The sequence below is a fragment of the Dasypus novemcinctus genome, chromosome 3 (assembly GCF_030445035.2).
Source record: "Dasypus novemcinctus isolate mDasNov1 chromosome 3, mDasNov1.1.hap2, whole genome shotgun sequence".
Lineage (NCBI taxonomy): Eukaryota > Metazoa > Chordata > Mammalia > Cingulata > Dasypodidae > Dasypus > Dasypus novemcinctus.
In genome coordinates this window covers 35,990,236-36,018,010 of record NC_080675.1, presented here as the reverse complement: position 1 = coordinate 36,018,010, position 27,775 = coordinate 35,990,236, and the positions used below count along the sequence as shown (strand labels likewise).

General features: G+C 40.5%; 1 protein-coding gene across 2 annotated transcripts in view; it reads right to left on the bottom strand.

Annotated features, from left to right (window-relative positions):
* DPF3 (double PHD fingers 3) overlaps nt 1-26,348 on the bottom strand; it is a 299,860-nt gene extending 273,512 nt beyond the window's left edge. Inside the window, exons 1-2 of one of the 2 annotated variants that reach the window (XM_058293116.2) lie at nt 26,062-26,348; nt 2,348-2,634 (exon numbers count right to left, since the gene is read on the bottom strand). The gene's annotated coding sequence lies outside the window, so the exon portion shown is untranslated. The remainder of the gene's footprint in view (nt 1-2,347; nt 2,635-26,061) is intronic. The other variant, XM_058293117.2, reaches the window with a different exon arrangement.
* Nucleotides 26,349-27,775: the final 1,427 nt, after the last annotated feature.

Sequence of the window (27,775 nt, the reverse complement as noted above, 5' to 3'; positions counted from 1 at the left end):
ATGATAGTACTACAGAGTTTGAAAGTCTGCGTAAGTAGGGTTGATAAGAAAAAATCAAAATCAGACAATCTCAGAACTAAATCCTGGCTGTACTACTTACAGGGTACTTCTGGCAGGTGATTTAACTCTGAGCTTCAATTTCTTCATCTGTAAAATGGGGATATTGATACCAATTTTTAAGGGTTGTCATGAGGATTACATGCAATAGTTTAAGTGGCATAAAGAGTGACTAACTTATCATAAGCACTTGAGAAATACTTTTCCCTTCTCCTCAGATAAGATAAAAGATTGAGTACCAGTTGATGCTTAAGAGGTACAAAGAAGGGAAAGAACAGAAGGCAAGGAATGGTGGAAGTAGGAGAAACCAGAGGTTTAGCAGAATGTGGTACACACAAATTTGCTGAAGCCAGATAATCGTGGTCAACATGAGAGGCAATACTTGCCTGCGTTCAAGAAAAAAGTGCATTAGACTAGAAAGCAAAACGAGATCCAGAGTGGCCTGTGAGTAAACTTTGAGGTTTAGAAAGGAGCCGGTTCTTTGGAATATCATGGAATTAGGTGTGGATATGATGAATGACAAGATGGAATTAAATGTAATATCCAAGATAGGCAGTAGCAAAAGTTATTCTATGTTAATAAGGTTACTTCAAAAGCCTGGATTTGAAGAGAAAAAAAAACCTTAATGGAAACCAATGTCTAGTCCATATTTGACTGCCTCATCTTTTGATGCCCCATGAGGAGGAGAATGGAGTCTTGTAATCCGTTCCTTACTGAAAAGCATAAAACCAGTCTTGCAATAGTGCACAAAACCAACGTGCCCAAATTTGTTACTGGCAACCGTGCGCCCTCTAGTGTCCATTTATGGGTAAGACACTCTTGAAAGCCACAAAGTTGGAGAACCTTGCTAGGTTTCAGTTCTGGAAGAAACTGCCAAACACAGTAATGTTTACATGGATACCTGGAAGGCAGAAACACATCAATATGAAACAAATGTCATGAAGTTCTGGAAACATAGTAGGTATTCACAAGATTGTTGAGTGAGTGGACGACATTAGGTCCATGAATGCCCCATCAAGGGCATTGACGTGTAATGAATTTGCCACCTGTCAAACCCATGCAACCATGGAAAGTCTGAGTATTGAGATTTTAGGATATTTTCTGAGTGATAGAGTTGAGAAAGAAACATGGCTTCATCACCTGCTGGAAATTAAGGAAACTGCTTGAATGGATCAACGAAACTGTGCATGCTGTCAAAAAAGCAAGTCATCTTTTCCTGTCCAAGCTTTTCATCTGCAAAATGGAAGGGCGGGGGCAAGATTTGCCTCTGAGACAAGATTAGCTATTATCTACATACAGTTAGAGCAGTACAGCATCCTTGATTTATTCATTTATCACCCATGCGGAGTCCGGTATAAAAAAATATGCCCAATTTCATAGCCAAAACTCTTTGGGCATCAGATTTGTTTTTCATTAAGAGGGAGAGGGGGAAAAAAGTAGCCACAGAGGCTCACCTCAAATTGCTTGTCAGTCCAGTTTCTTTTGTTGCCAGAAACTTATACTCGCATATGGAGAAAGTATTCCCTGGCTATTCCAGTTTTTCCCAGAAGGGTTTCAGGGCTTGGGAAGGAGAAACCAGCCCTGTTGTGCAATGATCCACTCCCTGAGTGCCTGGGCTGCTGGGCCAGCAATGCGTTGGAACCTACATTCTCTGTTGAGAGCTTCATGTGACACACCCCATGCAACTTGTGCAAGACTGTATGACATGCACCATGCTACTTTCTTCACTTTTGAAACCTACGACACCTTCTGTTTTTTCCTATACAAATGCTGTGTTGTAGCTATGGCCTTTATTTATGTCCCTGTATGGTCAATAAGCTGAAATTGAACATCCAGCAGAACAGCCTGACATGCCGTTTTATAGACTAGGCCGGCTCTGCCTTTTGGAAAAGCCCCAAAGTCCATAGCTACTGATGGTTGAGGCTTCTGATGATGATCTATTCATTTGGCCCGGAAATCACAGCCAGATTTATGCCTCAGACATCCTGGAGAGAGGTACACAGAGTGCAGACTGCTATGAAAACTCCAATGACCACTTCCAACCCCGTTTCTAGGACCAAGAGAGTAAAGGTGGGACCAGATGCCTGAACGGCAGCCACGGCAGATGGTGCTGCTGGGGAGGGGATACAAATCTGTCCCCCAGACAGAGCCCTTTAAAGAAGTGCTCTCCAAAAAGTGCGACATTAGGAGTAAGAATTCAGGCTACCAACTGGCCACCCTATTTAACCAATTTCTATTTTAAGTAAGGATTACAAGTTTGCTGTGCATTCATGCAATTGCCATTACTCACCGGGGTGCTTTTAAAATCAGAGAGGCCTGCAGGAGATTCCTTTGGCAGGTTCGCAGCTAATGCAGGGGAATGAGGCCTTCTCTTCTCCCTTCTTTCCAAGGCTGCTGACCTTCCAACCCCAGGAGCGCTCTACCCGCGGGTCCAAGGGGTCAAAATAGCTGATCCAGAACCTGGAGGGGGCAGAGCTGAGGGGTGCAGCCTTAGGAATGAAACTGAAGTCTTCTCTTAGAAGGATCAAGGTCACACAGGCGGTGGGACACTGCAACGGGATGACAGGAAACACCAACCTGAAGAGCAAAACCATTTAATTCATCCTCATAGCAAGACATCATAATAGTTTTTTCTTCTAATTATTAGAAAAAGACATCCTTGATAAAGCCTACTAGACACCCTGTCGAGCTACACTTTCCATGTAGCCTGTCCCAAACAGAGCATCAGTCACATCTGATTTTATGGTAAGACACATTCATTCCAAGAAATCAAAAGTATTTTCAATACCCTGTTACATCCCTAGATTTCATTATGAGGTGACTCTAAGTAACCAGTGATCGCATTTTGCCATCAAATAAAATTTAATGCCTTCAAGTTTGTGATTTAAGGGTGAAGTATCATAGGCAAAGTAATTCAGAACATGTCTCAGAATCTCAAACTACATTAATACCTTATATTGATAGCCATTCTCCTTCCCCACCCAACCCCAAAAAAGTGCTTCCTGTGCAGACAGATATGCCCAATCAATGAGAAAATGTGAAGAGTAATCATAACTACTAATAATAGCAACAACAAGCACACTCGCTCCATGGGAACGCTGTTGTAAAGCTCGGGATCCTTGGCCCATTTAAACCTCTCAACAACTCCTCACACAGGCTCCCAGGAGCCTCGGTTTACAGGCAGGAAAGATTTCCCTTGTTTCCTCAGTTTGTTAAGGGAAAACAGTCAAAGCAAATTGACCCTAACCAGCTGCCTCGACTTGACTCTAGGTCAACAAGTTTCCTGACCTCAAAACCTCAGTCCAAACAACTCCTCTCAAGTTCAAAACGCAGAAAAGAGTTTCACTCTTGAATCTCAAAAGGGCAATGCTGGGTTTTTAATATCACATCATGGTGTTTTCATTAGCTATGGGAAAAGCAGGGAGGAGACTTCCTTCTCAAATGGATAAGACCTTGCATTTTCAACACAGCAGGCAGCCCTGAGCCACAGCCCCCAGGAGCTGGAGGGGCTCCCCACCTTCACCCTCGACCAGGCATTCTTAACCAGGGGTCCGTGAGCTTGAATTGAAATACATTTTTAAAATATATATATTCTTGTGGGGACATGTTGGACTAATATATTTATTAAATAAAGCGCAGCATGGTGTAGACTTAGTAGGGGGTCCGTGGTTTTCACCTGACTGGCAGAGGGGTCCGTGGAACAAAGAAGGTTAAGAGCCCCTGCCTTAGACTGTCCTTTTTCTCCCTCTATGCTATTCTCAGAGGACAGCAGGGGATTTCAAAACCTGTTTACTGCAGTAAAATAAAAGCCAGAAGAAAAAAACAAATATCTAAATAGCAAACTTTTACTAAAAGTTTTGAAAAGTTTACAAAAGGCAGCAAATAATTCTGCTGACACGGTGAAACCACAGAAAAGAGCTGTAGCAAACATATGTGTGACTTCAAGCACTTTCCCAACTGTCCTATAATTTGCAATGGAAGTAATACTCAACAGCAAGAGTCCCTCTCTTCGTTGGCTCTTTCCCACCTCCTTTTCAAGTTGAGTCTCCCCAAGGCAACTATAAATAAGAATGTACTCGTTACTGATTACTTGGTGTCCAGTCTGAGGTTTATTTGTTTTTTTGTTATTTTATTTTCAAAAGGAAAATAAATTCTTTTTTTCTCCCCAGATATAAAAATAGGGCATGTTCATTATAAAGAACTGGAACGACACATAAAGATACAAGTCCCCTGAAATCTCACCATCCTGACAGTAACATGAGGTGAGCTTCCTTCTCCACAAATATCTATACGCACATGTGCACACAGAAGTAGACACACGTGTGTACATATCTATGTATACACATACGGTACTCCCACAATTGTACACCATCTATCATGATCACTGTTTTTATCGTGAGACGCTTTTACACTCTTCTTTCCTTCCCACCTTCCTCCTGCATTAACAGTCTAGACTATGTCCATATGTATTTTCCTCAGTATGCACATAGTCATACATACCACCCCTACGTATTCATATATACCTACATAGATAGGCTTTTTTATTTTTTATTATTTTTTTTATGACAATGGAACCATATTACACTCATTTTGCTTCTTGCTTTTCTCACTCACCAGTATCTCATGAAAATCTCTCCCAGACATCTGTTAAGACTGTAATTCATTCCATTTAATGGCCATGTAGTATTCTATGGAGTAATATATTTTAATTTTTCAGCCATTCCCTGATTAATGGCCGTTCACCATGTTTCCAGTTCTTGGCAGCTACCAACAATGCTGCAATAAACATTTTTGCACACATGTCCTTACAAATTAGCACTTTTGTTTTTATGAAATAGATCGCTAGGAGGATTCCAGGGTCAAGAGGAATATGGATTTTTAATTTTAACAGATATTGCCAAATTGCCTTCCAAAGAGACTGGGAAACATTTTACAATTCACTGCAACGTGTGAGAGCACACATCGCCCCACTTCCCTATGCACATCAGGTATTAAAGCTATTTTTAATTTTTTGCCAGTTAAATTTGCAAAAATGTTTAATTTGCATTTCTCTGAGTCTGGGCCACTGCATACATTGTGCAGTTTGTGCACAAGGGATCAGAACTGACATCCTACCCCTGGATGGTTTGTTCTGTAAGTGCAGAGCAAGGGTCCCCGCCCTTTTCTAGTCTATAGGAAAGTACTACCAGAGATCCTGTACTGGCCACCAAGAAATCTGAGCCTCTTTATGTGGCATTTGGCTATTTGTGTTTGATCTTCTCTGAATTTTCTCTTCATATCTGTTGCCTATTTTTCTATTGCATTATTATTTTTCTTGTCAATTTATAAGAACTGAAATTTATAAGATTAACTTTATAGAAATTAACTCTTTCACTGTCATCTGCATTACAGATATGAGCTATCATTTGTCCATGAACTTTGTTATGATATCATTTATAATACAAACTTTTTTTTTTTATTTTAGTGAACTATGTTTATCTTTTCTTTTATAATTTCAGGGTTTCCAGTCTTGCCTAAAAAGATATCTTTGATCCCTAGAAAATATAGGCAGTCTCCTAAATTTTATGGCAAATGTTTTGTTTTATACCTTTCCCTCTTTTTCCCATTTAGAATTTATTTGTGTATATGAAGTAAGATAGGGGTCCAAATTTACTTTCTTTCAGCTGGATAACCAATTGAACCAACATCATTTGAAAAAGTAGCCCATGCTTTATCCACTGAATTTAGATAACATCTTTATTATATATTAACTTCTAATTATTTAGGGATTCTCAGTTCTGTTCCTCTGCTCTATCTAATGATGCCTGCATCAACACCAATTCCTACACCAATAAATGTTGATATCTCTAAAGTAAGACCCCATTGTCTTCTTTTTGTCCCCCAAGGTTTTCTCAGTTTTCCTTGACATTTAATCTTTTGTATAAAGTTTAAGATTATTTTCTCTAATTGAGAAAATTCTATGAGCACTCTAAGTGGAATTACATTAAATGCACATATTATTTTGTGGAGAATTGGACATTTTAAATACTGTTTCCATATCCAAATATATGATATGCTTTTGCATTTATTCAGGTCTTTTGTTTGTGTGTTTTATCCCTGGGACCTTGTACATAGGAAACGGGCTCACAACCACTGCACTACACCCCCTTCCCATCTTCGGTGTTTGTTTTTTTAACTTAGAAGCTCCACTTTTTAAAAAATTTTTTTTTTAGTTTCTCATCCCCCAGATGGTTCTCTCGTCTGGCTGTTCATTGTTTGCTTGCCTTCTCCAGGAGGCACTGGGAACCCAACCCTGGACCTCCCACATGGGAGGTGAGTGTCCAACTGCCTGAATCACATCTGCTCCCCACAGGCTGCAGAGTCTGCTGGCTTGTGGCACCTGATCATTGCAGCAGTGCGGTGTCTGCCCATCCTCTTCAGAAGGCATGGAACCCGAACCTGGGACCTCCCATGTGGTAGGCGGGCACCCAACTGATTGAGCCACATCCACTTCCCTTTTGTGTTCTAATAGTAATATCTTGTAGTTTTCTTTATACAGGTCCAGGGTCTTTAAATTTGTATATAAATATTTCATTATTTTTGCTGCTATTGTAAATGCAATACTTTTTCCCATTTCCACGTTTCGTAGGGGAAACAGTTACTGATTTTTATATTTATTTCAAATCCATCCCCATTACCAAATTATCTTATTAATCCTCATACTTTTTTTTTAACTAGAGTCTCTCAGTTTTTCTAGTATGGAATCACATCATCAGGAAGAAAAGGATAGGTTTCCGCTTATTTTCCAATATTTTTGCCAGCTAGTTAAATTATAATGATGATTTTAATAGAAACTGCTTTAGTGTTTCACCATATAGAACAGTATTTGTTGTTAGTTTTCGGCAAATAGTTTTTTTATATATATTTAAGTAGTTCCCTTCTTTTATCACTTTTTTAGAGTTTTTATTTGGAGTGTAATGGATCTTATCAAATTCCTTTTTAGCATCTATTGGAATGATCACATGGGTTTTCTCCATTATTTAAGTGATGGATTTGGTCTTGATATTGAATCATCTGAAAAAAGCCTTGCTGGTCATAGTACATGTGTGTGTGTGTGTGTGTGTGTGTGTGTGTGTGTATTTTAATGTATTGCTAAGCTCTGTTTGCTAGATTCTATTTGATGGTATTTTATTTAGAATTTCTGAAAATGCATATTCATTAGTGAGATTAGTATATAGTTTTCCTGAATCTTGTGCTACTTTTGCCAGGTTTTGGTTCTAAAGTCAGGCTGGCCTTGTAAAATAAACTGGAGAATTTTAGTTTTTGTCTGTAGCTTGGAAAATTCACAATCATCCATTCTTTAAAGCTTTGACTAATTCAGCTCTGAAACCACCTGGCCCCCTTTTATAAAGATAGGTTTCTAATCACCTGTCCAATTTATTCTATGGTAAGCAATCTATTCCAGTTTTTCATTTCTTCTTGGGTCAAATTGATACTTATATTTTGATAGGAATTAATCCATTTTCTCTAGGACACCACATTTGCTGCCATAGAGTTGTATGCTGCTGTCTCTCAAAATTCTTTTAATCTTTTTGTTTTTCATATATAGTTAAATCTCCCTTCTCATTCCTACACTCATCTATTTTTGCTTTTTCTTCTTCCTTTCAAGGCCCTCAAACCAAAAGTTATACAAGAAATGGATGAGTTCTAAGCCATGTTGAATTCTGTGTTTTTCTAAAAATAAATTTTAGGTGCACGTGGCAAAAGTTTGAAACGTTAAAAAATATATACAGTGAAAAGGAATTTTCCATAATCTTCCTGTCCCCCAAGCACCCAGTACCCCCCCAAGACACAGCCATTAGAGAGTAACTCTTTTTCTAACTTGTTGAGAGGAATGCTTATGCCACTAATTTTCAGTTTTTCTTTATTTTTAATATGTGCATTCAAGTATGCATTTTCCCCCAAGAACTGCTTTAGCTGCATGCCAGGATTTTAATATGTTGTCTTTTTGTTAGTGGTTCAATTGTTTTTTCTAATTTCATTTTTGATTTCTTCCTCAACCCATGGGTTCTTTAGAAATGTATTTCTTAATTTAGGTCATAGATTGTATTACTGTCCTCAATTATTCACTCCCTCCTAACCTATAGGAGGATTATTCATGCTCATTCTTTGACTTTGGATTTGGCCATGTGACTTATTTGGGCCAATAGACCATGAGCAGGTGTATGCTAACTTAAACAGAAGTTTTAAGTTTGAGTTTGTGGTTCAGTCAGGATATTTTGCACTCTAGCCTCTCCTGCCATGAGAAAGCATGTCCCACATAGACGTGTTGGAAACTGAGGCACAGTGGCCTTTCAAGGAGAGACATGCTGTCTCCATGCTAGTACTGTCTCCATGGCTACACTTGCAACCTAAGGAATGCCGTAATTAAGAGTTCCCAGCAAATGGGATGAAGCTGTTAAAGGCTGAAAGAAAAGATGAGCACATACCTTTTGTAGTGAATAGAACACTTAGATTTTGTACCTTGAGATAAGATTTTTTAAAAATTCCTAAGACTATGATACTGCTGATAGTTAATACGTGTTGCTGCTTGATGTCACGTACGCTATGTGTTTATGCTTATTGGCATGTAGGCTACATATGCCTGCTTCTTGTCACGTACACTGGGGTATATAGAGAGCCCCTTGTAAACCATGAAGTTGTCTGAGGAGATATTACTCGCAGACCCCCTGATCCCAGCTCTCTCATTCTTTCTCTTTGTTTCCTTCTCACTTTTCTCTTTCTTTCATTCCCAATACCCTTTGGGTCCAAATCTCCAACATAGAGGTTACTCCTTCAGCCTAAATCCCAGAATAAAAAGATCCAGAAAGCAGAACTGAAGCTAACCATAGCTCTGAGCAGAGCCCCAGCAACAATAACATTAGCATGAATGAGAAATAAATATGTGTTGTAAGTCACGGAGAGTTTGAACTTGCTTGCAGGATAACCTAAATGAAGTGTAATACAATTTGCATATACAGGGGGGACTTATTGTCTAGTTTTGTTTTGATTTCTGGTATAATTGCATTGTGAACTGTTGCATTCAACAGAACCAGTAGCAGGATATACTCGGAAAGAAGAAACGGGGAGACTCAGCCTGGACTGCTCCAAACTGTCTCTCAAGTGCACCTGTTGAGATCCCACAGGAAGAGACACTGAAGGCCAGATGATCAATCCTTAGAAGTTTATTAGGGAACTTACAGAGAGTTGTCCCTATCTGGCAAGGATCAGGAAGACGGCAGGAAGTTCACTTGAGGGTGTCTGCAACTATGGCAGCTGCTCGTTGGAATATATAGGGCTGGGTGACAGAGGTGGCTGAATGCCAGGGGCTTGTATGAAAGTTTTAGGAAAGCATCCGTGTATATGCTTTTTTCTCAATACAAGATACGACCAGGGCAGGCAGCATTCAAGGTCATAGGAGCCAAAACTCAACATGCTTCCGAGGCGTTTCAGGGAGGGATGCCTGAGGAGGGGGCAAGGGTGATGTCAATTCTCGTCCAGGTAGGAGTTGCTACATGTAACATACATGGTCACAAAACACACACTCTTTGATTTCAATCATTTGAAATTTTTCAAGAACTGCCTTCCTAGCCCAATATATATTCCAGTTTTATAAATATTACTTGGTCTTGAAAAGAATATGTATTCTGCACTTGGTGGGTACAGTGGTTTATATATACTACATCTCTTAAATGAAGTTTGTTCTTCATATTGTTCAAATGTCCCAGGTCCTTACTGATTTTTGTCCTGCTTGTCCTATCAATTACTGAGAGAATATCCCATACAATACCCCATTATGATGCATTTGAGGGAGGCGGACTTGGCCCAGTGGTTGGGGCGTCCGGCTACCACATGGGAGGTCCGCGGTTCAAACCCCAGGCCTTCTTGACCCGTGTGGAGCTGGCCCATGCGCAGTGCTGATGCATGCAAAGAGTGCCCTGCCACACAGGGGTGTCCCCCGCGTAGGGGAGCCCCACACACAAGGAGTGCGCCCTGTAAGGAAAGCCGCCCAGCGCGAAAGAAAGTGCAGCCTGCCCAGGAATGGCGCCGCACATGTGGAGAGCTGACACAGCAAGATGATGCAACAGAGAGAAATGCAGATTCCCGTGCTGCTGACGACAACAGAAGCGGACAAGAAGAACATGCAGCAAAGGGACACAGAGAACAGACAACTGGGAGTGGGGTGGGGGAAGGGGAGAGAAATAAATAAAAATAAATCTAAAAAAAATAAAATAAAAAATAAATTTTTTTTAAATGATGCATTTGATAGTTTCTTTTTATAATTCTAACAATTTTCATTTTATATATATTTTGAGCCATAATTATTAGGTGCATTCAAATGTAAACTTATTGTATCATCCTGGTGAATTAAAACTAAGCATTATGAAGTAATTATTTTGTTTCTGGTTATGCCTTTTGCCTTAAATTCTGTGTTGTCTAACACTAACACAGTTGTAACAACTATTGCTTACTGTGAACATGCTGTATTTTTACTCTCCTTTGACTCTCAAACTTTTTGTATCCTCATGTTTTAGATGTGTCTCTTATAAATAGCAAATAGTTGGGTTTTTTCCTTTTCTTTTCTTTTTTGTTTTTTTTTTAGAAGGTATGGGGAATGGAACATGGGAAGCAGGTGCTCAACCAACTGAGCTACATTCACACCCCCCCTTTTTGGGGGGAGGGGGTTTTAATTTGGTGGTGGTGTTTTTCTTAATCCAGTCTGACAATCTTTTATCTTTTAACTGAAGTACTTGGTCCCTGTACAATTAATGTAAATTCCAATATATTTGGATTAAAATCTATTATATTAGTATATGTTTTCTACTTGTCCCATGTGTGCACTATGTTCCTTTTTCTCTTTTTTTTTTTTTTTTTTGCCTTTTGGATTGAACATTTTTCATCATTTTATTTTTTTTTTTACCTTCTTTGAAGTTATATATTCTTTTTATATTCTATTAGTATGTACCTTAAAACTATAATTTGTATTCTTGGCTTATCAAAAGCTAATAATAATCAGTACATTTACCTTTCTCCCAGAAAATATTAGAACCTTTAATTCCACATATCACCCTCTGTAGCAGTTTGATATAGTTATGAATTCCAAAAATAGATATTGGATTATGGTTGTAAACTGGTCTGTACCTGAGTGTGATTAAATTATTGATTAGGGCTTTGATTGGGGCACATCAGTAGGGTATTGAGTTCCTGCCCTTGGTGACAGGGATAAAAGACATGGCAAAGATAACATGGCAAAGGACAGAGTTGGAGACTTTGATTTTGGCGTTTGATGATGGAGTCTTGAGCTGGAACCCCGGGAAGTAAGCACATAGAGGAAAGAGAAGCAAGCCCCAGGAGAGAGGAACCCAGGAAGGCTGAACCCTGGCAGATGTCAGCAGCCATCTTGCTCCAACATGTGTAAATAGACTTTGGTGAGGAAAGTAACTTAGGCTTTATGGCCTGAAATCTGTAAGCTCCCACCCCAAATAAATACCCTTTGTAAAAGGCAACAAACTTCTGGTATTTTTCATCAGTACCCCTTTGTCTGGCTAATACACCTTCCCTATATGTTATTATGACATGCATTTTATTTTAAAACTCTACAGCTGATGTTCTTCCAAATTTAACCATTTATTTATCTCTTTCATTGATCTTTATTTCTTTATTTCTAGGCTTCTGGTCCAAGATCACTTTCATTTTACCTGAAAAAAAAATGTGCTTTACAATTTCCTTTGGTGAATTTGCTGGTAGTGAATTCTGTTTTTGCTTGTCTGATATAATATCTTTGTTTTGCCCTCATTGTTTGTCTGGATAACTTTTTAATTTAGAAATAATTTTGAACTTAAACAAATTCGAAAAGTAGAACAAAGAACATCTTATTTTTGTAAATCATTTGGAAATAAGTTGCCAACATGTTGCCCCATCACACACCCCTAAACAAGGACATTCTCCTAGATAGCCAAAATACAACCATTAAAATCAAGAAATTCACACTGATAGATAATTACCATCTAATCCAGAGGCCCATTCCTAATTTTGCCAATTGGCCCAATAATACCCTCTAGAGAACAAGAGGATCCAATCCAGACCATGTGTTGCATTAAATTATCATGTCTCTTTAGTCTTCTCCAAACTGGGATAGTTCCTCAGACTTTCCTTGTCTTTCATGACCTTGATACTTTGACGATTACAGGACAGTTATTTTGTAGACTATCCTTTGATATGGGTGTATCTATTTCGTAGACTATCCCTTGATATGGGTGTATCTGATGTTTTCTCATGGTTGGATTTAGGCTGGGCACTTTTGGCAGAAGTGCTGCAAAAGTGACCCTGTGGTCTTCTCATTACATCCTATCAAATGGTACATGACCTAAGTATGTGTCATTATCAGTGATTTTGACTTTGACCACTTAATTAATGTGACATCTGTGGAGTTGCCCCAGTGTACAGTCCCTCTTTTCCCTTTTAAAATTAATAAGTGTTTCTGGAGATATTTTGAAATTATGTATATATTGTTACTCCATCAAACTTTTGCCCTCTAGTTTCAGCATGAGTGGATGTTTCAGTGCTGGATTTATTATTACTGTGATGGTTGCCAGATGGTGATTGGCTAACTACATTTATTTAATAGTTGGCGTTCTATTACGAGAAATAAGGTTTCTCCTATCCTCATTTATTTATTCACTTAATCTCATATCAGGATGGACATAATGAATCCTATTTATTCAATGGGTTATAATTCATAAATACCATCTTACTATTTTTTTCTTTTTGTTTTTTTTTTTAATTTAATTTTTGTGCAGTTTTCTTGTTAATGTTTCTATTCTCTTTGGTTTTGTTTTGTTTTTTTAAGATTTATTTATTTCCCCCCTGCCCCTTCCCCTCCTCCCATCCTGCTGTTTTTGCTGTCTGTGTTATTATTTTCTTATTTTCTCTCCTCTAGGATTCATAGGGATTTGATCCTGGTGACCTCTGATGTGGAGAGAGGTGCCCTGTCAATTGTACCACCTCAGTTCCTGGTTTCTGCTGTGCTTCACCTTGACTCTCCCCTTGTCTCTCTCTTTTTTTTTTTTTTTTTTTAAAGATTTATTTATTTATTTAATTTCCCCCCCCTCCCCTGGTTGTCTGTTCTCTGTGTCTATTTGCTGCGTCTTGTTTCTTTGTCCGCTTCTGTTGTCGTCAGCGGCACGGGAAGTGTGGGTGGCGCCATTCCTGGGCAGGCTGCACTTTCTTTTCACGCTGGGCGGCTTTCCTCACGGGCGCACTCCTTGCGCGTGGGGCTCCCCCACGCGGGGGACACCCTTGCGTGGCAGGGCACTCCTTGCGCGCGTCAGCGCTGCGCATGGCCAGCTCCACACGGGTCAAGGAGGCCCAGGATTTGAACCGCAGCCCTTGTCTCTCTTTTGATGCATCATTATCTTGCTGTGTGACTCATTTGCACAGGGCACTTACGCAGGCACTGGTTCACTGGACAGGCACACTGTCTCTTCTTTTTCACCAGAAGGCCCCAGGGATCAAACCCAAATCCTCCCCTATAGTAGGTGGAAGCCTTATCACTTGAGCCATATCCACGTCCCTCTTTTTGATTTTTATTTATTTTTTCTATTTACCACCATTCATTCTGATGCTCAAGTAGTCCCAGATTTGGCCAGCAGGAGCTCCTTAAAATTGGATATTCTAGACTCATACTTTCTCTGTCCTAACCCTGCAATCAGCCATTTCTAAAAAGAAACAAACCTACTTCCTTTTTGTAGAAAATAGTATTTAGAAACCAAGATCTGAACTTAGGCACACTTGTTGCTATTGGGTTGCTGTGCTCCTGGGCCCACTCAGTGGTCAAATCCAGGGAGCCTACACCTATGCACACACACAGCTACATCTCTATTCATTTCTCTATCTACCTATCTATACTGAAGACCATGATTTCACTCCAGTACCCTAGTTCCCATCTTTAGTACCCCATTTTCACTTTAGTGCCCAGGTCAATCCTCCTTCCCCTGTCTGTCCCAGTATGTAAACAGTCTCCTGTGGCTGCCCCGCACTTCCCTCCCACCCCAGCCCTATGAATATCCTCCTGACCCAGGTCGGGGTCCAGCACCCCACCCTGGCTGCCCCTGCTGCCGCTAACATTCCCCACCCCACGCATATGCCCTCCTTGCCCTTCGTGGGCTCTGGCACCCGTGCGGGCATACTGCCAATGTCACTTCTGCACAAACACTCAAACACACCCCGCGAGAGCATTCTCAGCTCCCACTCGGGCTCTCTGGACCACTGACACCATCCCTACGTGGATATCTACCTTACTTAGCTCCGCCCCATGACTTCTGGATTAAACTTCACCTTCATTCTTTTTTTTTCCCCACTTGTTAAAAAATGTTTAGGGAGCTGGACTTGGCCCAGTGGATAAGGCGTCCGTCTACCACATGGGAGGTCCGTGGTTCAAACCCCGGACCTCCTTGACCCATGTGGAGCTGGCCCACGTGCAGTGCTGATGTGCACAAGGAGTGCCCTGCCACGCAGGGGTGTCCCCGTCGTAGGGGAGCCCCACGCACAAGGAGTGCTCCCCATAAGGAGAGCCGCCCAGCGCAAAAGAAAGTTCAGCCTGCCCAGGAATGGTGCCGCACACACGGAGAGCTGACACAACAAGATGACGCAACAAAAAGAGACACAGATTCCCCTGCCGCTGACAACAATAGAAGTGGACAAAGAAGAACACACAGCGAATAGACACAGAGAACAGACAACAGGGGTGGGGGTAGGGTGGGGGGATGGGGGGTGGGGGGGAGGGAGGGGAGAGAAATAAATAAATCTTTTTTCTTTTAAATTTTTAAGATACTTTGATTACATAAATGTTACAGAGAATATATAGGGGGTTCCCATATGCCCCGCACCCCATACCTCCCACATTTTCCCACATTAGCAACATCTTAAAGAGTATTTTCCCCCTTTTCCAGGGCAGTTTTCACCAGGCAGCAATGCCAGCTAGAAGGGTAGGTGAGGCTACAGGGTTGTACAAATGCCTCATTCATTATCCATAGTGCTTTGACCTGGGTCAGCAGGAGAGGCCTGCAGAAATCAAAAAGCTCTCAAGCTCACAGACTGGGTTTCAATACTCATATAAAATCCCCTCCTTCTTCTGTTCCTTCTTTTGGCTCCACCCAGGTTCTGGCCTGGTACCCCACTCGGGGTGGCCGGATAGCACTGGTTCCCTCCGCTTTTGTTTTATTATAATGGGGGGTCTGGGTTGGATGCTTGTTCAACATTATACCCCATTGATTCCAACTGGTGCCAAGGAGATCTGACTCTTTCTTCATTTTCCTTGAACTTTGGGTTCTACTTTTTGGCAGAGGCCTCCCTTGTTAGGTTTTTCAAAAAAAGTTATTTCTACTCATTTCTAAAACATTATTAGATCTTTTATATTTTATTTTACACCTCATTAGAGTGGGCACAAGCCTGCAGAGAAAGATGTGCAGAGGGAGGCCAAGATAAGACATCATGTAGCTCTCAAGAGGCAGAGAGAAAATTACCTGGGCTCCTGACATTCTAGTTTCCAATTCCAGTGCCTCCTGCTCATAAGTACCATGACATAACCCCCAAATCCTCCCACTGAATTCTACTTTGGCTTGTGCCAGCTTGAATGGGTTTCTGTAGCTTTGCACAAAGAGCTGATTTTTGTCCGTAACCTGTCTACAAAGCTGAGCCCATCTAACCAAAAGCATCGTTATCCAAAACCACCACCTGCAAATGCTTTGCGATTGTCCAGCCAGACTTAAGCAAGTTCTGAGAAGTGCCTTTTCTGTAGCAATCTCTTGTTCTATATAAGTTCAGTATTCTCTGCCCATCATCTGGCCTGTACTGTGCAAAATTTCAGTGTATTTGTGTAGGCTGATTCAGCCTGATTGTTAAGGGGTCAGTGGATTTACCACATGTATTCTGTGCATCCAGCACCGTGATGGACACTATTCATTCTGATTCTCTCCTTTTGGCAGCCCTTGCAGGGCGTATTTCCTGAGCACCAGAGTGCAGGCTTCCAAGCTAGGTACAGGCTTTGACCAGGAAACCAGCTCAGAGCTTGCTCCCTAAGGCGCAACGTTCAAAATTGCTGCCCCCTTAAGAAGTTTGCTTTAAATTGCACTACTGTATTACCTTAACTTATTCAAAATTTCAGAAACCTGAAAAATGGCTCTAAATCTTACCCCCAAATCCTTCACCCGTTTTCATTCCTCTTGGAATTCGTGTCCTGCCTTTGCAAGTCTAAGAATGATTACTCCAGCTGCCTGCCCTGCATGATCTGCTGGGGGCTGGGAGCCCAATTGTGCTTTCTCTGCAAGAAATGGAAGCCTATGAGGCCTTCCCTAATGATTCCTACAGCAATGGGCATCACTGCAACTCATTAATAGTGGCACCAGCACCGTGGAGCTGGTGGGGACGGATGTTTATCTTGTTCCTGAAAATGAGCCAACCCCACCATTAGACACTGTCCAGAGTGGTGCAACGAGAAGGCATTTATAGAAAGAGAATCTTGTTTTGCTGAAATCTCTCCACTGTAAGACTGAGGGGGTTAGAGCTTCTGCAGCAGAAGTCCACTGTGGCTGATTCTTGGCTCATTTGAAGGAGCCGCCTCCTCAGCGGAAGGGTAGGGAAAGCATACCTATGACTCAGAACTGGGAAAACAGATGCTTGACAAACCTCCCTCCCCCCCACAGACAATTCTTTACCATCCCAGCTTTTTCTCCAGGTGGTACAATTAAGCCACTGGGATTTCCACTATCTCAGCAGAAAAAGGTTAAAATGCAACCTTTGGTGTACAGTTTCACTGATTTATTTAGTACTCACCATGGCTCAGGCACTGTCCTAAGCACTTTTACGGGGCACAAGTGCATTTACTCTTCACGCTGAGGTGGATACCTTTATTATCTTCAACTTTCAGATGGGGAAACTGAGGCTCAGAGAGGTCAAGTAACATGCCCAAAGTCCCACAGCTAATTTGTGACAAAACAGGAATTTGAACAATTGCCTCCACAACACACACTTTCAACCTTTAGGCTTCATTTCAGTTGATGGATAACATTTATAAAGTGTCTTCCTTCCAATATTCAGAGCACATTCAAATATATTGCCTCATCTTATCCATAATATAATAATTTTCTAAGTTGGAAAGGTAGGGCCACATTGCCTTAAATTACTTACTATATTGCAGAACAGAGAAATGGGGAGTCAAATTTGGGACAGAACAAGGAAGAAATTAATTTCATGAGACAGCAGAAGGAAGACATAAATTTTGTAGCTCATACATTGGTGTTGATTCATCTGAGAAATGGGAAGATTGGGACACAGATGTGGTTCAACATATTGGGCTCCTATCTACCATATGGGAGGTCCAGAGTTCAATGCCCAGGGCCTCCTGGTGAGGGCAAGCTGGCGCATGCAGCGAGCTGGCCCACGCAGCTGGCTGGCCCGTGCAGAGTACTGGCCCACACAGGAATGTGGCCCCGTGCAGGAGCACCGCCCTGCATGAGAATGCCGCCCCACATGGTGAAGCCGCCCCATGCAGGAATGTCGGCCGAAGCAGAGAGCTGGTGCAGCAAGATGACGCAACAAGAGACACAGAGGAGAGACAATAAAAAGACGCAGCAGAACTGGGAGCTGAGGTGGCACAAGAGAGTAATCACCTCTTCCACTCCAGAAGGTCCCAGGATTGGTTCCCAGAGCCACCTAATGAGAATACAAGCAGACACAGAAGAACACACAGCGAATGGAAAGAGTGAATAGAATGGGGGGGGGAGGGGAATAAATAAAAAATAAATCTTTAAAAATAAATAAAATTAAAAATAAAAAAATTAATTAAAAAAATGTAAATGTAGGGAGCAGATGAGGTTCAAGAAGTTGAGTGCCCACCTCCCACATGGGAGGTCCCAGGTTTGGTTCCTGGTGCTTCCTAAAGAAAACAAAACAGACAATGAGTAAACAACGAGCAAACAGACAAGGGAACCAACTCAGGGTTGCTGATCTGGCTCAGTGGTTAAACGCCAGCCTCCTGCATCCAAGGTCCCCAGTTCAATCCCTGGTCCCAGTATCTAAAAAAAAAAGTAAATATAAATCAATTTATAAACTCATTATGTAAGGCTGGGAGAAGGATAGAGGGATTGAGAGGTGACTGCTAAGGGGGTTGGAGTTTTCCTTTTTGGAGTAATGAAATTGTTCTAAAATTTTTTGTGGTGATGAATGCTTGACACTGTGATTATACTAAGATCTATTGATTATGCACTTTGGATAGACTGTACGGTATGTGAATATACCTCAATAAAACTGCTTAATAAATAAATACATGTGCAAGAATAGTTAGAAGTAGCAGCTATGTATAGCAGGGGAAGCATACAGAGATTGAGGTGAATAATTTTCTTGTCTGTTTTTTGTTTATTATTATTGAAATAATGAAAATGCTCTAATAATGATTGAAGTGATGAATGCACAACTATGTGATTATTCCAAATCCATTGATTGTACACTTTGGACGAATTGTATGTTTTATTAATATGTATCAATAAAATTGATTTGTTTAAAAAAAAAGGCTGTTGATGCTGATAAAGCCAGTGATGGAAAACAATGCATTCTTTTTTCTGAGGTACTGGGGCCAGAACTGAACCCGGGACCTTGCATTTGGGAGGTTGAAACCACATCAGCTTCCCTGATAGCTCATAGCTTGTTTTTGTTTTTTCAAGAGGCACCAGGAACTGTATCCAGGCCTCCCATGTGGGAGGCAGGTGCTCAATCACTTGGGACACTTCCACATCCTGCACTCCCCCCCCCACCCCGAGATGGCTCCCGTGTTTGTCTGCTCATTGTTTCTGTTTGTTGTCTGTTTGCTGTGTCTGCTTGTTGTCTGCTCATTGTCTCTGCTCATTGTCCTGTTCGTCTTCTTTAGGAGGTACTGGAATCCGAACCCAGGACCTCCCATGTGGGAGGTGGGTGCCCAATTGCTTGAGTCACATCTGCTCCCTACTCATTGTGTCTGCTCATTGCATCTGTTCATTGCTTCAGCTCGTTGTGTCTGTTCATCTTCTGTAGGAGTCACCAGGAACCAAACCCAGGACCTCCCATGTGGGAGGTGGGCACCCAACTGCTTGAACCACATCCACTCCCCTTATACTTCCTTTTAAGATTCTCTCTTGCTGTGGAAATGATTGGTGCTCATGGACACTATAGCAAGGTGTTCTTCCTGCCTCCACCTTATTCACTACTCCAGACCACCTTTGGAAGAACCCAGGCTTACAAATGCTTAAGGGGGTGGGGGTTAAGAGATTACTTGAAGATTCCTCCAAATGGAAACACAATTCCATTTGCACCAAGTATACAAGGTAATAAAAGACGGTGGAGAACCAGCAAGATGGCGGTGGAGTAAGGAGTGCCTAGAGTCAGCTCCTGCTACAGGGCAGTTAGTAATCACCCAGAGCTCTCTGGAGCTAGCTGAAGCACCTGTTTGGGGGCTTCAGGAGACGAGAAGAGCATCCTGCAACATCCTTGAAGGAATGGAAGGAGGAGACTGCCCATCAGCAGAGAAGACTCTAAGTAGAGTGCTCCATGCCCTGGAGCCAGTGCCCGTCCTTCACTGAAGACACAAGCTACCTTGGGAACTATTCCATGGCTGGAATTGAGAGCTCCACTTCCCAAAAATGCAGGCGGAAGAGACAGTTGGGCACCAACTTCAGCTACTAATGAGTAAATTCAGTGGGCTAAAGTATAATCCTGAGAACAGCTAAAGTTTGAGCCTGTCCAAGTCAGAAAGAGTCTGGGAGCCACCGTCTTAACTCTGTGCCTGCCACAAGGGGAAGTAGGGCAGACTGAGAATCACAGTGCTGGTGGGGACTGACTTATTTCCATCCAGATCAGATTGCAGCTCTAGCCTAGGCCCCAGTGCCACCTCCAGCAGGGAGGAATCTGCAGGGACCTGCACCAGCCTCTCCAGGAAATTACCAACCAAACCGCGAAGGCCAGTGATTATCCTACTCTGCTGGCACGAGCCACCCCAGGAGGTATTCTGTGGCTGGAATTGGAAGCTCCATTTCCCAAACACAGGGGAGGAGGAGGCAGTTGGCTGCCAATTTTGGCTACTGATTGGTAGACTCTGCTAGCTAAGATATAACCCTGGGAACAACTGGGGTGTGAATCTGCCCAAGTTGGAAAGAGACTGGTGGCCGCCATTTTGACTCCACCCCTGGCCTGAGGGAAAGCCAAGCTGACCAAAACTTAGTGACAATAGGAACCAGTTTCTTTCACCCAGATCGGCCTGCAGCCCAAGCCTAGGTTTCAGCCCTGCCTCTGGCAGGAAGGAGGTTGGTGGGCCCTGCACCAGCCTATTCAGGTAACTGCAGGTACCTTTGCCTGGCACTGAAAATTGGAAGTCTACCAGGGCAACTGCGGTCATCTTGGACCAACACAGCATAGATTGCTGCCCACACCTGCAGCTCCATCCCCAACCCAGGCAGGGGAGAAGGGGCACAAAGCTTCATCAGTCTGGGCAAATACAGTACAGGCCTGCATGACTTGGATTATTCCACAGTTCTGACCCTGTCCCTACCCCTAGCAAACAATAAAGTAGGGAGAAGCTTCATTGGTCCCTGGTGCAATAAGGGCAGCTTATAGCATCAATTACAACCTTGACTCCTACTACACAATCAGCAAGGGAGAAAGGGCAGGAAGCCCTAAGCTCAAAAGAAAAGCTGCATCCAGTATAAATACCTAGTAATCCAGATGCCAAGACACCAACAAAAAATTACAATCCACACCAAGAAGCAGTAAGCTATGGCCCAGGTAAAGAAACTATTGGAGTATCAGGAGTAAAAGAAAGAGAAAAGGGAGAGTGAAAGAAAGAGAAGGAAAAAAAAAACGAGAGAGCTGGGATCAGGGGGTCTGCGAGTAGAGACTCCTCAGACAAGTTTATTGTTTACAAGGGGCTCTCTATATACCAGTCTATGTGACAACAAGCAGGAACACATAGCCTACGTGACAACAAGCAGCAACATATAGTAACTATCAGCATTACTAAGGAACTCTAAGGAACTCAAAAAATCTTATCTCAAGGTACAAAGTCTAAGTGTTCTATTTACTACAAAAGGTATGTGCTCATCTTTTCTTTCAGCCTTTAACAGCTTCATCCCATTTGCCAGGAACTCTTAATTTGCTGCATTCCTTAGGTTGCAAGCATAGCCATGGAGACAGCATGTCTCTCCTTGTGAGGCCACGTGCCTCAGTTTCCAACATCTCCCCCTTTTTGTTTTAGTCAAGGTGACCATGCCTGTCTTAGGTTGCCCTCCTCGGAGAGTCTTACCCATCATTGACTACCAGCCAAGCTCTTCGACTAGGGGAAGTTATTGAAGTGCTTTTGCTAGCACCAGATTATTCGCATGTCCCACGGCTGTTACACTTTGCAAATTTTCTTCAAAAGCACTGTCCAGCACAGGCAAGAATCATGAGCAACAGAACAAATATGATTAAACCTATTCCTAAAGCTGACAGGAAATGCTGTGATTTCCACCAATTAACTGGGTTAAATTTTGTAATATGTGAAATCATATCTGAGAAAATATCCTTATCATTGGCTACATGAATTTGATTTTGAGACATTTCTAATATTTTCCTTTGTAATTCAATTATTTCCAGAGAGATATTACTTTTATGGCCTAGCAAATGATTTTTAATTTTTCTCCATTCTGTATCGGATGAATTATAGGCAAGAGGAGTAATACAAAAGTTGCTTTCTTTCCAAGCACATTTCAATCCCCTTAACAAGTTTAAATTATACAATTGATCTCCAATATGCAAAACAACTGATTCTAAATCATTAACTCGATTATTTAACTGTTCATCAATGTGCTCTTGGCTATGCTACAAATCACTAGCATTTTTATGCCAATCATGCACATATTGTTGAGTCTGAACAGTCTCATGCAAAGCCACAGCAGTGGTTGTAGCAGCTGTGATGATTCCAATTAGTCCCATTATACTAATTATTAGGAGTCCAACAAATCTTTTTGTCTGTTTCAGGATTTTTTGTGCCATGTGACGCAATAGCTGACTTTCAGGTGATGACTGCCATATTTGGTTTATTTGCATGGGAATCCATATACCTTGTCATCTTCTGGCCATTGTGATGGTGTCTCTGTCCTGCAACACACTTTCTGACATGTATACAAGGCACCATTTTTATAAAACAAGGCATTATCTTTTATAGTTATTTTTCCAGTAATGACTATGAAAGGATCCCTGACACATGCTTTCAATTGATAGGTTTGATTTAATTGTAGTTATTGACCTGTTTGACTGTAAGTATCAATCCATTCATAAGTAGGGGCAATTCCAAGAAATACTTTCCACAAGTTTTTACATATATTAAGATTATAGGTGTCATTAATTCAAGGGGTTGGTAACTATTTTCCTTTACATTTCCAAATAGTAAAATTGTTAGTATATACCACTTGTTCACCCAAGAATAGATTCTGAAAAAGGATATTGCATCTTACTAACTCGTTGACCCTTGTTGTTAAATCCATACTATATAAATCTGCTATTATATTCTTTGGGGGTCTCCATAGGAGCACTTTCCCACACTATTCCATAGGAATCATTAAAAATGACAGATCCTCTTCTTATATGGCATTCCTGCCATCCCTCTTTCTCTTCAGGTTCTCTGGTGGACAATTATAATTTTGCTTTTTAGTTATGAAAGAATCATATGAGGGAAACAAAGTTATTAATAATTTGGTACCATTACTTTTCACGATAACCACAGTCCGATTTTTTGTTTGCGTGCAAGGGGGACTTTTTCCAATACATAATGGTCTATGATCAAAAGGAAGGGTAAGATTATATATTTCTTTCCCTTCTTCATCAGGTTTTAAGGGTAGTTTGTCATTTATAGGCCCAGGAAACACATGTGTTTTATTCAAAAATATATGAAATGATGGATCTCTCCATGTTAGAGCACGTACTAGAGGTGGGTTAGGAATATATGCCCAGTAAGTGCGATTTTCACCTGCATGACCCAGAGTTACCATTAATATGATCAGGAGAGGAGAAATCATGAACTTTCCCTTTCTTCTCCTCTATACACAGTTTAATCCATCAAGCTAGCAGCCAAATTTGTTCTCCATCTTCTGTAATGACAAGAGCATATCTTCGCCCCCATACTTTAACCTTTCCCTTTTGCCAAGTGTTAATTAGTACATCTTTCCAATATATTGGCTGATATTCAGCTGACTCACACAATACCTTTTCTTTATTCTTTTTCAATGCATAATGCCATTCAGCAGGCATTATCGAATCATATACATTCAGGAAATTTAAAGTGGATAAAGCTTTTGCCAATTTGTCCTTTGGTACTGTAATGCCGTCATTTCTGTCTTGCTTTTAGTATTTGCAATCCACCCCTGGATAGGGATGGCAGTCTTCAGAATGACCAGACACTACTGGGTTAAGTCTTTCACTTTTAGCAGGGTTTCCCATGCTGCACACAATTGCTTTTTTATATTTTGCTTTTGGCCTCTTTTCAGAATTGTGATTAAAACCCAAGGGTTCTTGTTTAGAATTTTGCTTTTGCCACAAACTCTACCCAGCCAATATTGGTGCTTGCTACATCCAATTCATAGGCTAAGTTAATGTCTACAATTTACCTTCCTTTTATTACTATTTAAAGCAGCTTGCTGGAGGTTTTCCTACTTCCATGAAGGACTTTTCCCAATTAATACTTACAATGGTTTTAATATTTGAGCTAATGAGGGATGAAAGATTTTAGTATTCCAACAATATTACAAACTACATTAACATGAGAAAACATTGTACTTTATCAATTACAGCAGGTCACAGTTTTGTTTTACCGAACTAAACATCATTGAAGAATTTGATAGAGCAGCAGGGATCCCGCAGCCTGTCCCAATTGTTTGCCTAGTTCAGGCTCTTAAGATAAGATAGTGTCTCTGATGTTTCTTTTCATTTTGAAAAAAGAATTACTGGTTAACATAATGTCATCAGTAGGGTTTTAGCCACAGATTTCTTCTACACAGCTAGATTATTATCAACATGCCAGGACAGATGACTGGGCTATGCACACAGCCTTGGGGAAGCACTGCAAAAATCTATTGTTGACTTTTCTACAGGTAAGAGAGAATGCAGGCTGGCTTGACCTGTCTAAGAAGACATTAAAGAAAATCTTAGCATTAAAACAGTGATAGTGACATAGTTGGATATTAATTTTTTGCAACAAACTAGCAACATTTGGGACTGTTGCATACTACAGTGTTGTTATTTTAATTTATGATAAGAGGTTGTTTAGTTTTATAACACTTTTAAACACTCTCTACTTATAACATATTAAATGAACTTAACTATTTTATTACCTTAATTTTTCTTTCAAGGTAAAAGAACAAATTTTTTGTAACTAGTTTGAAATAGAAAGCTACTTTTTAGGATTTGATTTCAAGAAAGCAGGTTTGAACATTATGTTCCTTTAAAAGAGATAAGATCCTTTCTTCTTCAAACACTGAGGAAATGATGAGGTTAAAGCACAAGAAGCTGTTTTGATAAAACAGACTTTCTTTGTATACTGATTATTCAGGATAGAAACTTTTCATAAACTTTTACCAAAACAGACTAATGACTTGAGAGACTTTGAGAAAGAAAACAAAATTTTTAACTTTGCATTAGTATACTACTTGATACTAAAGCTTTTAAAACTTTATAGAGAGATCCATCAAATCTTACTCAACTTTAATCATAAAAATTTCTTTTCCACGAACCTTCTACACTTTCAGTATTCATTCAGGTTTTGTCCAACTCTCCCACTCACTACTCTTTCCAAATAATCAATCATTTTATCTTAGGACAAAATCATTATTATTATTTTTAATAATAAAAACACATTCTATATATTCCACATACATTAGTTACCAGGCAAACTTCTTACAACATGTAATTGCCATCAACAGTAAACAAGCTTGTTAAAATAATGCACTTTTCTTCACTTTAAATACTTAGTAGCATGCAATACCAGGAACAGTCCCCTAGAAGCAAGTTGACAGGGGAGGCTGGCCACCAACAAGTTTTCCTGTTATAAAAGTACTTTTTATTAGTAGTATTATCAATTCAGGTTTTGTTTAATAATGACTTTTTGGAATTAGCCATTTAAACACTTTAATTTAAACAATGCTTCATTAAATTATTTATAACCTTCTTATAATTATTTATAACTTCTTATAATTCTTATAATTATTTATAACCATATAGACTATACTTATATTACTTTAAGACAAATTTTATTTTCACAAACACATTCTCTTACTTAAACTTACCACAATATCTTCTACAATTTGCCACATGCATTTAAGTCCCATGAGTTTATGAAAATTAGCCATCGTATTTTAGGACAAAACACTTTTTTGAAAAAACTTATTAAATTTCAGTCAGCATTAGCACAAACTTTCAACCCTCTTTAATATTCATTTAAGTTTTCCATCCTTCATTTTATCCTGTGAGGAAAAATAAACTATTCATTTCAATCTAGGCAAGAACTATTTTTTATGTAAAGACTTATAGTAATTTTGTTACTCAAGACTTACAATTTTTGTCATTGTAGAGATCTTATTAACATTTAAACTTATGTATTAATATAACTGCTTATTTAATTTTTGGCCATTTGAATAGAGCTCTTTTAAAAATTTTAACTTGTTAATTTATATTACCATCTGGAGGTATCAAAATATACACTGACATTGAACAAACAGACAAACACAAAACAAAACACGCCAATACAAACATACAGTTTACAATTGACTCACCAATAATGCTTTTATATTAAAGAAAACAATTCTAGTAATTTATAACTTTTTACAGGCACCCCACTAACTTTAAGTAAAGTTTTTAACACTTGCGAATATGCTTCCACATGTCCCATTTGATTACCCATTACCCTGATGACTTTGCGGAAATGTTACTTACTTAAAAGAAGACTCAAGTCACACTGCTTTGGACGTCACACAACCCTCGGTGAGGTCTTTTCTGTGGTTCCCAATACTGATTTGGAAGACTCACTAACTTCTTTGGGCCCCACGTTGGGAGCCAGATGTTGGCGATTTGGACCTGAAGGGTAACAGGAGTGAAAGAAAGAGAAAAGGGAGAGTCAAAGAAAGAGAAAGAAAAAAAGAGAAGGAAAAAGAAAAGGAGAGAGCTGGGATCAGGGGGTCTACGAGTAGAGACTCCTTAGACAAGTCTATTGTTTACAAGGGGCTCTCTATATACCCCAGTCTACATGACAACAAGCAGGAACACATAGCCTACATGACAACAAGCAGCAGCATATAGTTAACTATCAGCATTACTAAGGAACTCTAAGGAACTCAAAAAATCTTATCTCAAGGTACAAAGTCTAAGTGTTCTATTTACTACAGAAGGTATGTGCTCATCTTTTCTTTCAGCCTTTAATAGCTTCATTCCATTTTCTGGGAACTTTTAATTTACTGCATTCCTTAGGTTGCAAGCATAGCTATGGAGACAGCACGTCTCTCCTTGTGAGGCCACTGTGCCTCAGTTTCCAACAGAAACAAGGTAAGCCTCCAGATGACATAAAGGAGTTGAGACAACTAACCATAGATGTTCAAACAAATCTCCTTAATAAATTAAGTGAGATGACTAAAGAGATTAAGCATATTAAGAAGACACTGGATGAGCACAAAGAAGAATTTGAAAGCATACGTAGGAAAGTAGCAGACCTTATGGGAATGAAAGGTGCAATAAATGAAATTTTAAAAACATTGGAATCCTATAATAGCAGATTTTTTTAAAGATTTATTTATTTCTCTCCCCTTACCCACCCCCCCCCCAGTTGTCTGCTCTCTGTGTCCACTCGCTGTGTGTTTTTCTGTGACTGCTTCTATCTTTACCAGCAGCACCAGGAATCTGTGTTTCTTTTTGTTGCATCATCTTGTTGTGTCAGCTCTCCGTGTGTGTGGTGCCATTCTTGGGCAGGCTGCACTTTTTTCGCGCTGGGCGTCTCTCCTTATGGGGCATGCTCCTTGAACGTGGGGCTCCCCTACACGGGGGACACCCCTGTGTGGCACAGCACTCCTTGCACACATCAGCACTGCGCATGGGCCAGTTCCACACAGGTCAAGGAGGCCCGGGGTTTGAACCACGGACCTCCCATGTGGTAGGCGGACGCCCTATCCATTGGGCCAAGTCCGCTTCCCTAATAGCAGATTTGAGGAGGCAGAAGAAAGGATTGGTGAGCTTGAAAAAATGGCCTCTGAAAGTGAACACTAAAGAACAGATGAAGAAAAGAATGGAAAAAATTGAACAAGGTCTCAGAACTAAATGATAGCAAAAAGTGAGCAAATATATGTGTCATGGGTGTCACAGAAGGAGAAGAGAAGGGAAAAGGGGCAGAGGAATTTCTGAATAAATAATGGTAGAAAATTTCCCAACTCTTTTGAAGGACATAGATATTCATTTCCAAGAAGCACAATGTACTCCCATCTGAAAAAAAACAAATAGACCAGTTCCAAGACACATACTCATCAGAAAGTCAAATGCCAAAGACAAAGAGAGAATTCTGAGAACAGCATAACATATAAGGGATACCCAATAGGATTAAGTGCTGATTTCTTACCAGAAACCATGGAGGCAAGAAGACAGTGGTCTGATATGTTTAAGATAC